This window comes from Octodon degus, unplaced genomic scaffold (assembly GCF_000260255.1).
Source record: "Octodon degus isolate 3935 unplaced genomic scaffold, OctDeg1.0 scaffold00119, whole genome shotgun sequence".
Lineage (NCBI taxonomy): Eukaryota > Metazoa > Chordata > Mammalia > Rodentia > Octodontidae > Octodon > Octodon degus.
The window spans coordinates 3,353,141-3,365,728 of record NW_004524695.1 but is presented as its reverse complement, the minus strand read 5'-3'; positions in this window follow the sequence as shown (position 1 = coordinate 3,365,728).

Sequence of the window (12,588 nt, the reverse complement as noted above, 5' to 3'; positions counted from 1 at the left end):
GATTTATAGTGTGCAGAAGAGTGTCAGTTATATGCAAATACTGCACCTTTGTACTGAAAGGCCTCATATGCAGGGACCCAGTCCCACAAGGGGACCCACAGGTCACTCTATGAAAAGGAAGGTTGGTGCCGAGATGATAAAGTGTATAGTGTGCATTGTCCTTTGATTTCCTATATTTATTATTAATGTCAGTTTTTGAGAAAAATCTAGTTTTATTTATCCTTCTTTTCATTTGGTGAATCCTTAAAATTTCCGATTCTGAATTCCTTGAACATGACTTAGAGGTATTTTTCCAAATAAACTAGAGTCACACACTTGTTTCAATACCCCCAGAGGAAGAGCTGTATCTTATGCCTGGTTGCACACCCTCTATATCCTATAGGTCATAGCACACTAAGGCCTCAGTGTACACTCACCAGACTGAACAGCCCTATGTGTCACCCTCCAGGTCTGATATTGAAATGATTGTCACCAGCTCATGGTCATCTTCAAAAATGAGAAGGTTTGGGGCTGGTGAGATGGCTCAGTGGTCTAAAGCACCTACTTAGAACAAGCTTAGCAAAGCACAGGGACCGCGGTTCAATCCCCCAGCACCACATGCCAGCCATCCCCGCCCCCTGGTGGGCTGAGCTGGCCACACACACACACACACACACACACACACACACACACACACACAAATAAATAAATAAATAAAAATTAAAGAAAAAGAAATTTAAAAAAAAAAATGAGAAGGTTCATCTCAGAGGTTAACCTCTGCCTTGTGACTTCCCAATTTATCTGTTACATTCATGGACATATACTATTACATTAATAGGATCTGAGCAAACCACAAGAATGCCTTAGATCATATCGTCTAGTGCCATCAGTTTAACTTTTGAAAAAATAGATACTAACTTTTGGTCGTGCATATTTACAGAATATGAAGCATCAGTAAAGTGGGAGATAAATATTAGATTTTCATGAATCATTTCCAAGCTTATGCCCTGGGTATTTAGACAAGGTTGTTACCTTTCCTTTTCTTATTAAGTTGTAAGTGTCATCATTTTATATGTTCTCTTTCCTATTTGTACATCCTGCCATGTATTAATTGTAAGTTCCAGACAAAGGGTTTTCTTGCACAAAATGTTGACCCCTACTTGAAAAATATGGCATACAACACAAACATGTGGCATAGGTAATAAAAAAATGGCTCCTGGTAGTCCTCTACCAACCATAAACAGAGAAGGAAGTCAAGCAATGCCAAGTGAACTATGGGAAAGAGCCAGTACCCAGCTTCTAGAACTTAGTAATTACCTGTATCAGAGGAAAATTACAATGCTTCAACAGAGCTGTGTGCCTTCCAAAGACTGCAAGTGAAATCAGACATGCAAGCACTTTTCTACCATGAAAAGAGGTTAGTAACCAAGCATTGTGTCAGGACATTAATTTATCTGTTTCAATTGATAGTAAGATGCTGTTCTCTTGAAGTTTTAAGCAAATGAGAATTGTTCTAAAGAGATTCAGTATGCTGCACTCCCAGGCAAAGCAGGAGTCCAGGCATGTAGGTAAATGTATCATCAATTAGGTCTTTCAGGATACAGAAAACTTTGAAAAATACAATAACAATAAGGTATTATTAAACATTACTGAAACTCACAAATAGCAGTGTTAATTACAGTGGGCTTATTCATAAATACATATTTTTATTTTATTTCTTTTAATTTCAGTAAAGCTCTTTAGGGTTTCCAGGGTCTCACTACATAGATTGGATTCATAGTGATCCACCTGTGTTCAGGCTCTCAAGAGCTGGGATTATAGGCACGTACCACCACTCCCAGTCTCAATCACCATCTCAGTGCAATCTCGGGGCAGGGATGGCATGGCACGCTGGGGATCGAACCCCAGCCTCTGCATCTGCCTAAGTAAGCACTTTAATCCACTGAGCTATTTGGCCAGCTCTTCATAAATACATACTAATCCCACATTCTTTGTGTAATATAGAAAAATTCAATGCCAAAAGCCTCAAAAATCTCAGAATCCAACTGGTGCAAAATATAGATAGATAGATAGATAGATAGATAGATAGATAGATAGATAGACAGATAGATAGATATGTTGGGGATGTCCTGATTGGCTACATAGAAAGTTACAAGGAATCTGCAAGACAAAAAGCTATTGTTTAGCAAGGTCACAGAATACAGAGTAAATACAAAACAAGCAATTGCATTTCTATGCTTTTTGTGAACAGGTAGAAACTAAGCTTTTGAAGACAGCATCATTTCAGATCTTATCAAAGAAGACAAAATGCTTAAATGTAGACTAATGAAGCAAATACAGGATCAATATGAAAGAAGATACAAAATGTGAAAGATAGGAGTCAAAGAAGGCCTCACACAAATAGAAAGGTAAAAATGGAATATAAATGGAAAGATAGGATGACTGGTGTGAAAGACCCAGCATAGGTGATGATGAAAATTTTTAATGAATTGATCTAGAGATTTAATGCAATTCCTATTGAAATTCCAGTATGATATTTTGTAGACAAGATAAGCTTATTCTGAAATGTATGTGGAAAGATGTAGGCCCTAAAACAGATGAAACAAACTTGAAACTTAGATGAAGTGGGAAGTATTACTTTACTGGATGTCACGCTTAGTACGTAGCTGCAGTAATCAAGAGTGGATGAGCCTGGCCAACTGACAAAAGGGATGGGTTAGGCCATAAACAGACCATTTCTGATTTTTAACACAGGCACAAAACCAATTCAATGACAGTGGAATCTTTTTGATAACCATGCAAGTTGTAATTAGACAACCACAGGTTAAACAAATGAACGTTATCCTCAAACTTTACAGTGTCAGTAACTCAAACATTGATCACAGATTTAACTATGAAATAAAAACTATAAATGTTTTAGAAAATAATACACAAAGACCTTCAAGACTCAGGGCATGGCAAAGAATGGCAGCGCCAGACTCAAAATTCATAAAAGGAAAAGTTAATTAATTGAATTTCACCAAAATGTTAAAGTATTTTCTCACACCAAGGGCTGGCCAGATAGCTCAGTGGACTAAAGGACCTGCTTAGGAAGAGCACAGCGGCACAGGTTCAATCCTGGCATGCAGTACCAGCCTCGCCCCCAGGACGCGCTGAGACTGAGGTGTGCTGAGGTGACTGAAACTGGGCGTGGTGGCGCATGCCTGTAATCCCAGCACTTGGGAGGTTGAAAACAGGAGAATCACTGAGTCTGATCTATGTAGTGAAACCCTGTAGACCCTTTCCTAAATACATTAAAAAAAAAAGAATAAAAGACTAGTACTTGAATATGTAAGAAAAACTCTGAAAAATTCATAACAAAATCAAAAAAGAAATCTAATTAGAAGACAGAAAAGGGAACAGTGAGATAGCTCAGCAGACTAAGCACCTACTTAGGCAAGTGAAAGGACAGGTGTTCCATCCCCTACGCCACACACCACACCGGCCCATCCCCAGGCACTCTGAGCCGCCCACCGAGATCAGGCATGGTGGCATGCATGTGTAATCCCAGCACTAGGGAGGCTGAAAACAGTAGAATCAGTATGAGTCCAAGCTGCCTAGTGAGACCCTGGAAAGAAGGAGAGAGAGAGAGAGAGAGAGAGAGAGAGAGAGAGAGAGAGAGAGAAGAATATTCCATCAAAGAGAATATACAGATGGCAAATGAGCACAAGAAAATATTTTCAATATCATTAGCAATTAAAAATGCAAATGAAGGGATCATGAGGTATCACTATATACCTATCACAAGACCAGAAATAAAACATAATGACAACATCAAATACTAGAAAATATGCAATAAAATATCAACTCCTCATACATTTCTGATGGAAGTATAAAACAGTACAGCCGCTGTGGAATACAATTTGGCAGTTTCTTATAAACTAAACATGCAATTACCATAAGACCCACAAAGTATACTCATAATACTTATCCCAGAAAAATGAAAGCATGTATTTTTTAAACCTGTACTAGTTGATAGCAGCATAATGAATTATAATCAAAAATTGGAAATGAAACAACACCTCTCAGCAGATGAACAATTTAGCGCAAAGTGGGTACATCATCACCACCCATATTACTTCACAATATAGTCAGAGATGAATCGCGGAAGCTTAAAAGATCGAATCAAGGTGAAGGGAGTTATGCTGAATTTTACAAAAGCAAAGTTCAAAGGTTACCTACTGTGAGATCCCAGCTATTAGTTATTCTTGAGATTACGAACTGTAGAGGTGGAAAACAAGTTTGCCTTTCTTAGACATTAGGGACAGGATTGAGGTGGATGGATGTGGTTACAAGCAGGCCAGGGAAGAGCTCCGTGAGGCTGTGGAGCTGTCACACCATCTTGACTACAAATGTGACAAAATAACCTAGAGTTAAATCCAAACACAAGTGTGAGCAAAACAAGTAACAGCTGAGTAAGCTAGATGGCTTCTATCAGCGCCAATTTCCTGTTTGAACTCCTGTAACAGGGCTGGGCAGGATGTTCATGCTGCAGAAACCTAAGTGAGCAGTTTAGGGCTCTCTGTGCATTATGTCTAACCATGAGTATCAACTACAATTCCTCAAGATAAAAAGTTCATTCCAAAAACAAAAATGTCATTGCTTAATAACGGAGGTGAGTCTTATTATGGGAACTCCAAGGATTAGAAGTAAGGGCTGGCTGGATCTGTTAGTCAAAGAGAGATCTGACTTTAGTGAGCTCACGAGATGAATGTAATTTGTTTAGGACTAAAGAAGATGCAAGTCCATTTGTTCAGTAGCAATAAGGAGGCAAAGCATTCCAGTTTCTGGCACAGAGATAAAGTCAGCCAAATGTCAGCGACTCAGCGGGCCGTGGAAGGTCCAGCTCTGACTCCAGAAGCAGTGTGAGAGGCATCTGTGTCAGGCCGTACGTTATGAGCTGGCTTACAGCAGATCTGTCAGGGTCATTTAGAGGATGAGCAGCCCTACCAGGAAGCATGGGACCAGGGTTTCCCAGTGTATCAGATACAACACCCCAGCTCTTACAGATTATCTGGAAGGTGAGGAAGGGGCAGGCTCAGTTGTCTGTACCAAGTGCAGGACATCAAGGGCTTCCAGCATCGAAGGCAGATCTTCAGTTCCTGCTCAATAGGGCAAACCACACAGACATGCAGTGTAAGGTGGACCTTGGAGAATCCAGACTGAGCAAGGGGATAGAAGAATGACCACACTGGTTTTGGGATAAAAATGTACAAGCACAGGGGGGAAATCACAAAACATAGAGCTGCTCTCTGGCTCTGTTTCACACTCTTATCTCTGTTAAGGGCCAGTAAATATATAGGTGCTTAGAGAAGAGCCTTTCTTTTATGCTACTGCCACCTGCAAATGCCACTGCTGCCCACAAGAACAATACACACCACCACTCTTTACCAAGAGAAGTTCAACCCTGCACTACAGTTTGGATTGGAATGGTCCCCCAAAGGCCTATGCATTCTAGGTACTGGAATATTGAAGAAGCACTTAGGCTATTTGCAATATGTTGTAGAAGGAAAATATGACACACCCTTTCTTCTATCTTTTTTGAAACTAGTCATCCAATTGTGGTAGGTAGCTGAGTTAAACAGAAATATTATAGGCAGTCAGACAGGGTTAGGCCCTCATAGGAGCAAGGATGGAAGAAAAGATACCTTGCAACTGTGGGAGAGACAGACACCTACCTCTACAAGGGTCAGACCTCAAGACAAAAGATCAAACAAGTGCATACCTCTCTAAGAATAGACATCAGAGATTGATATTCTAAATAGGTCTCTGTGACCTTGAGAAAGCCAGGAAGTCACTAACCCAACCCCCTACAGAAAAAGCCCCTCTTCTGTATTAATGTCTGCTTCCTATGTGACTCACTTCCTCACTTGATCGTGACTTAATCCGTTTTACCTGAACAATTATGCTTGTAATCTTGTTAGTTCACCATAGGTTCATCCCACCTTGGGCCTGCCTTGTCTTGTGGTTTCTTTCTATAAGATCTCCAGAAAAAAAAAAAAAAAAAAGTTCCTTGACAACCCACTTGGATCCCCTTTTGTCCCTCTCTTGGATGTAAACTTTCTTTCTCCCAAAAATAAATTCTTCTCTTAACCTCCATTGTTCCTAAAATTCATTCTTTGATTTTGCAGAACACAGACTTGTCCAAAGTATCTTTCAGGTTGTCACAATGAACAGGTCTCCTCTGCCACAGACTCCTGCTGCAATATGCTGCCCTTGTGAAGGACTAAAATTTCCAAAAGGTGAGACAAAACAAAGCTTTGTTCATGTTAAACTTACCTACCTCTGGTATTTGTGATTGAAAGCTGACCCATCACATTTGAAAACTAATCTATAATTTTGACACAGATTTTGGAAGGGCAATGCCTTTCTATTTCTCCTGTGAATTATTCTACTAGGATCGATATTTTCTTGTGTTCTGAAATTGCCTTTTAGGTTTCTTTGTTTTGCTTTGTTTTGTTTTGTTGTTCCAGGAATTGAACTCACAACCTTGTTTGTTTTTTATTTCAAATTCATTTATTTCATAAAATAATTCCTTTTCAATCACAGTCCATCCTCAATAGAAATGAAAAGTACATGTACTGTCATATATCCTCTTTGTTTGCTTTGAATATTTTTGCTATGATGGAACCACAGTCATGTGTAGTCACTGACACAGTGGGAAGTTTAGAAGCTTAACTAAGTAACTCAGCAGTTCTAAATCCTGGGGTGTAGAGGACACACACACACACACACACACAAACACCAGCAGCAGCTATTGATGGACACTGTAATGTTTGATTGATTGTGTGAACTTGAGAAATTTACAACTAAGTGACTCAGCAGAGGCCCAAGGTCCTCACTTTGTAAATATTCCTGAGCTTGTGCAGGGCAGGGAGATGAGGTGAGTGCTGACCCTCCCAGGGTAGGTTGCCTGCTTACAATGTGTGGTAGGAGAGGAGGCTAGTTCCCCTTTTGCTCCTGGTTCCCTTTCTGTCTTCCACCACTATACATGCTTGCCCCTCAGCCATTCAACCCTGCTGCAGAGCCAAATGGTTACAGACTAAAACCTCCACAAGCTAGGAACTAGATAAGCCTTCCCTTCTTTTATTTTGGGCATTGGGTATTTTGCCCTGGCAGTGACAAAAATGTAACTTACGCACTGTCCGTGCTCTTCTTCCAAAGAGAAAGACTCTAAAGCAATCGACAGAACTTCCCAAGGCCATACAGTGAGGCAGATGATATGAGAATGGACCTGCTGGTTGAATAAATGGAAATCATGCTCACTTCTGCAGAAGCCACCACGTCACATTAGAACTGTTGGTGCTCTCTGCAGTACAGGAGGACCTGGAATTTTTTTAAAGGTTAGCAAAAGACATGAGGTAGGTTCTCTAAAAGAAAGTGTTTGGTGTGGTTAAAAACAAGTAAGGGCCCACACTGGGTTGAGATGATTACATAGCTCTCTGAAACCATAGCTCTTAAATACCACAGGCAAAAGTATACAGTAAGAATAGCTCCATCAGTGATAAATTCCAGATGAATTGCAGAAGCATATATAAGAACAGAAGGATGTCAGGAGGCTCTCAGAAACAGCTATAGCTTTGAAATTTGTTATGAGTAACTAATAAAAGAAAATTGATTTTAGAATATTTTATAAAAAATTTTTTTTGTTTCTAAATATAGAAAGCTTTATATTAATTAGACCAGATAACACAAAATCATCCAGGGCTTCACTTTTATATTTTCTGTTAAAGAAATGAATCTTTAGTCTTAAAAGTGTAGGCAAACATGTGGCAAGGAACCAAGGCCCACCTTTCACCCATCATCTCACCCATTTATCCTAAAGATATTGGGCTCATAAAATATATTAGGCACTTTGCAAAGATTTAAAAATGATAAAAAGTAGGACAGAAGATAAAAATATCCCAAGGTGTAAATGTGAACCAAGCCAAATACCGCCTATTTCCTCAAGAAATTCATGTATTTAGTTCCAGAAGACATCAATTCAATTGTCACAATGTACAATTACATTTCCCTGGTGTAGGGAAGAAGTGTGAAGGACCATGACAGGATGAATTAGGGAGCTTTGCCACAGAGGAGGAGAGGAACTTGAGAAGAAGGGGTCTGAAAATGTCCCCTGGAGATGGGAAGTTGAGCAGATGTCAGAGGAGGAATGGGGATTCGATTAACATAAGAGCAGGAGAGGAAGAGCACGTCTGACAGATAGATACATCTGTGAGTACAAAAGCCTTGTGACAAGTTGAGCAAGATGTGTGCAAATACTGAAAGGCCAACGTGGCTGGGAGAGAGAGCACAAAAGAATAGGCAGGGTGGATTACAGTTGAGACGCTCTAAGCCAAGACCTTATATGTGTCCAGAAACAGATTGCCTTATGAAATTTTCATAATGAGATTTATATCTCAAAAATAAACTGTGCTTACTGAGAGTATATATGGAATACCCAGTTAGGGGGCTGTTACCTTGGTCCAGGTGAGAGGGACTGAAGCTAGAACTGGCAGGAGAGAGTACATCTAACAAAATTGAGGAAACATAAGAACGTGTTTAGGAGGCATAATCCAGGGCACATTATAATGGGTGAGAAGGGGGAAAGGAGTTGTCCCTATAACTTCTCCCTGGCATTCTAGTTTCTGGAACTGGCCAGGTAGTGGCCTGCAGCAAGCTAAAGAACAAGGAGAATTACTTCAGTTGGAGTTAGAAAGAAGGAGTCTAAGGACGGTATGAATTACATGTGAGATATCCAGAGATGGCAAGTTGGTAGCTACATATATAATTTCAGTATCCAGATGCAAGATATCAATCAGAGAGGAGAGTCTGAGAAAGCTTTGTGTGGACTCAAAAATGCTAAATCATATATAAAAATATTAAAGTCCAGTAGAGAACAGAATCAGTATAAAATATATGCCTAATTGCACAAGGTATTTATTAGGTAGAGGAACAGGGTCAGAAGAGGGGGAGTCCCTGTGGCCCTCTGAGGCATCAGAGAAGGAAGTGTCTGAAATCAACATCTGTGCCATGGAGAACTGTAAGATCCAATAGTAGTGAGGGGTCAAAGTCCTGAAGCTCACTGCGCAGTCACTGGCTTGAGTCTGGGTCAGAAAATCAAAGGAGCTAGCGCAAGCCTGGAGGACAGAAGGCCAGCGTCTGCAGGTGAGCAGCCAACCAGAGCCCTGCCAAGGAGAAACAGAGAAACAAAGTGACTTTGTTCTTCTCTCCCCTCTTATTCCATCCAGCATACACCCTATTGACTGGGGCCGCCCGTTTCTAGGTAGGTCTTCCTTCCTTAATTAGTAGCCTGCATGCCAATCATTCATAAACACACAGAGCTTTACTAATCTGCTAGGTGGTTCTTGGTCAAGATTAACTCAAGTTAATACATCACAATTAATTATCATGTATGTGCATGTGTGTGTGTGTGTGCATATGTCCCCTCAGTTGCAAAGAGATATTATATGTAACATTAATATATAGCATATATAATACAAATAATCTGTATATTATATTTATATATAATTACAAACATAAACATACATGTTTATATTTATGGTTTCCAACTTCTTAGGAATCCCAAATAAAAGGATTAAATACTAAAAGAACCAGAATAGCCAAATATTTTGAAGGAAAAATGATGATCCTATACACACATGCTGGTGAGTTCAAAGTTCAAAATGAGTCTTTTTCACTCCAATAACATGCAACTATTTCACTACGCACATGTTCCTTACTGAATGACTGGGCTCTATGCTCTTGACTAGATCATTAAATGCTTAGTCACTAAATGAAGAAGTGTACACATTACATCTGTTACAGTGTTCAGGTCAAAGACATGGTCAAAGGAAACTCCAACTTGATGACTTTGCCTTTATTTGCATAACTCTAGATGCAGCAGTGTAATGCACAAAAGAACACAAAACCACAGTGCTTTCCTGTATACAGTGCAGTCAGAAAAAGCTACAGAACTGTGCTGTAGAAGAGGCCCCCACACCACTGCACTGCTGCCCACGCTCCCGCGTGCTGGCCGTGGCTCTGAGTGATGGGTCTTAAACCCAAACAATGCACCTAAGTCTGAACAGTCACTAAATTGGTACATTGTACATGAGGAATATCCACATAGCAGAATAGCCAAATATAAAGGAATCAAGAATGGATGAATGATAGAGCCACATGTATGTAATTTAAAAAGCAAGGGATAATTACTAAGCTGGAGTTTAGTCAAATACATTATATCCCTTTCGTTTAAAGAATTATTATTAAAATGTGGCAAATTTAGAGTTTCAGCCTCAGCGAGGCACATGACAAGTACACTCAAATTACTGTTATGGAAAACATGAAGCAGACAGTGATTTTGTTAGGTGGATTTACACCCGGATCCAAAGAAGAGGTAGATTTATGTTCCTAGAGTGAGACAATAATGGTGATCTCCTTTACTTCATCCTGTCTTTTTCAGGATGCCGTATCTTTTGGAATGATATATTTTTCATCACACTGGGGAGAGGGGAGAGTAGCGCTATGGCCTCTATTAGGTAAAGCCCAGAGATTCTGGTAAACAGTCTAGTGACCAGTGACCAGTCCCCCACAATGCTGCACAAGTCAAGCAAAACTGAAGAGCTGAAGAGGCAAAGGGCAGATTATTCCCTAGAGTTGCTGGAGGAAGCAAAGCTATCCCAAAGCTTTCGCTTCCACTTAGTAATACTAATTTCATGCTCCAGTCCCCAGAACTGTGAGAAAATCAATTTTTATTATTTTAAATCCACAATCCTGCAGTCATTTGTTGTGCCAGCCATAGAAAACTAATACAGATTTCTGATGCCAGAAATGAGATGTCGCTATAGCAAACAGTTCAAAATGAGGATGTGCCTTTTTAAATTGGATATCGGGGAATCTTTGAGTCATGAAATAGGATGAAGAAAACAGTCCTTAAAAAATCTACTCACTCTCTAATCACCAGGACACACAACTCCTGCATCACACAGAGCCCACGTGATCAGGTGGCATCATTCATATTATCGGGGTAGACCCCAGATGTAATCACATGCACCCTCTTATATCAGAGATAGAGTTTGGGCTTAGATGGACACACAACAAAACCATGAATTCAAGACAGAGAGGGTGAAACCCTCCTAACACCTGTGGCCACCAGAAGCAGAAGGAAGCCAGAAAGGGCCTTGCCCCAGGACCACCAGAGGGAGTCTAGCCCACCTACTTCTTGAGTTCCTACTTCTGCTCACTAAAACTGTGGGAGAATAAATTTCTGTTGTTTTAAGCCAGCAAAGTTGTACTCATTTTTTGCTACAGCAGCAGGTGGACCAGTTCTAACATGGTTCAAGGGGTGGGTTCATCTGTAACAAACACATAGAAATGCATAAGTGATTCTGGAATTGAGTAATGGGCACGAGCTGGGAAAATGGAGTTATATGATTTTTCAATTCCTCAGTTGCCTTGGACAGACAATTAGAAGGAGACAGACACATCATTCCATGAATAAACTATTTGGAGAAATGTGACTGCTAAATGTGATTCCAATAAGCACTGAAAATGATTAAGGAGCATATTATTGGAAATCAGAAAAAGGCTGACTCTATTAGAAATATGCATCAAATTGGCTATAAGGTATTTTACAGCTATATGAAAATTAAAACTTTTAAGTGACCAACTTGAACATTTAGCAGCTATAGAGGAAGAATGATTCCTTTTCTTGTTTTTTACAGGAAAATTAATGAGGAAAGAAATGAACTGATAACCAGTTAAAACAAAAAAGAACAAAAACTTGACAACTTAAGAAATTATTGAGGCAAGAGAACCGCTGTGAGTTGGGGGCCAACTTGAGCTACATAAGCAAGTTCAAAGCCAGTCTGAAGTACACAGTGAAATCTTGTCTCAAAAAAGAAAAAAGAGGACCGGCCAAATAGCTCAGCAGATTAAAGCACCTGCAAAGACCAGGAGGGCCGGCCCAGAAGTGAGTGAGACCACCCAGGGCCTGGGGATCCTCTTTCGACCCAGACTGCAGCCCCAGCATGGAACCCTTCAACAGAACTCCCTGCAAAGAGACTAGAGCAAGACCCACCCAGGTGATTCAGGAGCAGAACATCTTGCCAGAGAGACACAAAGGGTTCAACTCTAATGCCTGCAGCAGAAAGAAGTGAAGCACAGCAGCCAGATCCAAACAACACCCACAGGAGGAATCTGAACTTCGTAGATCCGGACCTGGTGCTAAGGTAATAACTCTATCTAAGCTCTACACCAAAGGTCAGAGGACAGTGGTATACAAAATGACAAGGAGAAGGAACAAAATGCAGTCTCAGGCCCCGAATCTACCCAGTACAATTGCAGAAGACACTAGCGTTGAAGAAACTGGAAATCACACAACAGATATCTCTGAAATAATAGCGTTGACAGTAAAGAATCAACTGCAGAAAGGTATAGAAGAAATCAGATCAGAAATAACTTCGGAACTAAAAAAATTTAGTGAAACTATAATCAAAGAAGTACTAAGTGCTTCTAAAGATTACACTGATAAAAGAAATAGAGCAGAATATAAAAATGATGGAACCCCTGAATAAGCAATTTAGGAAA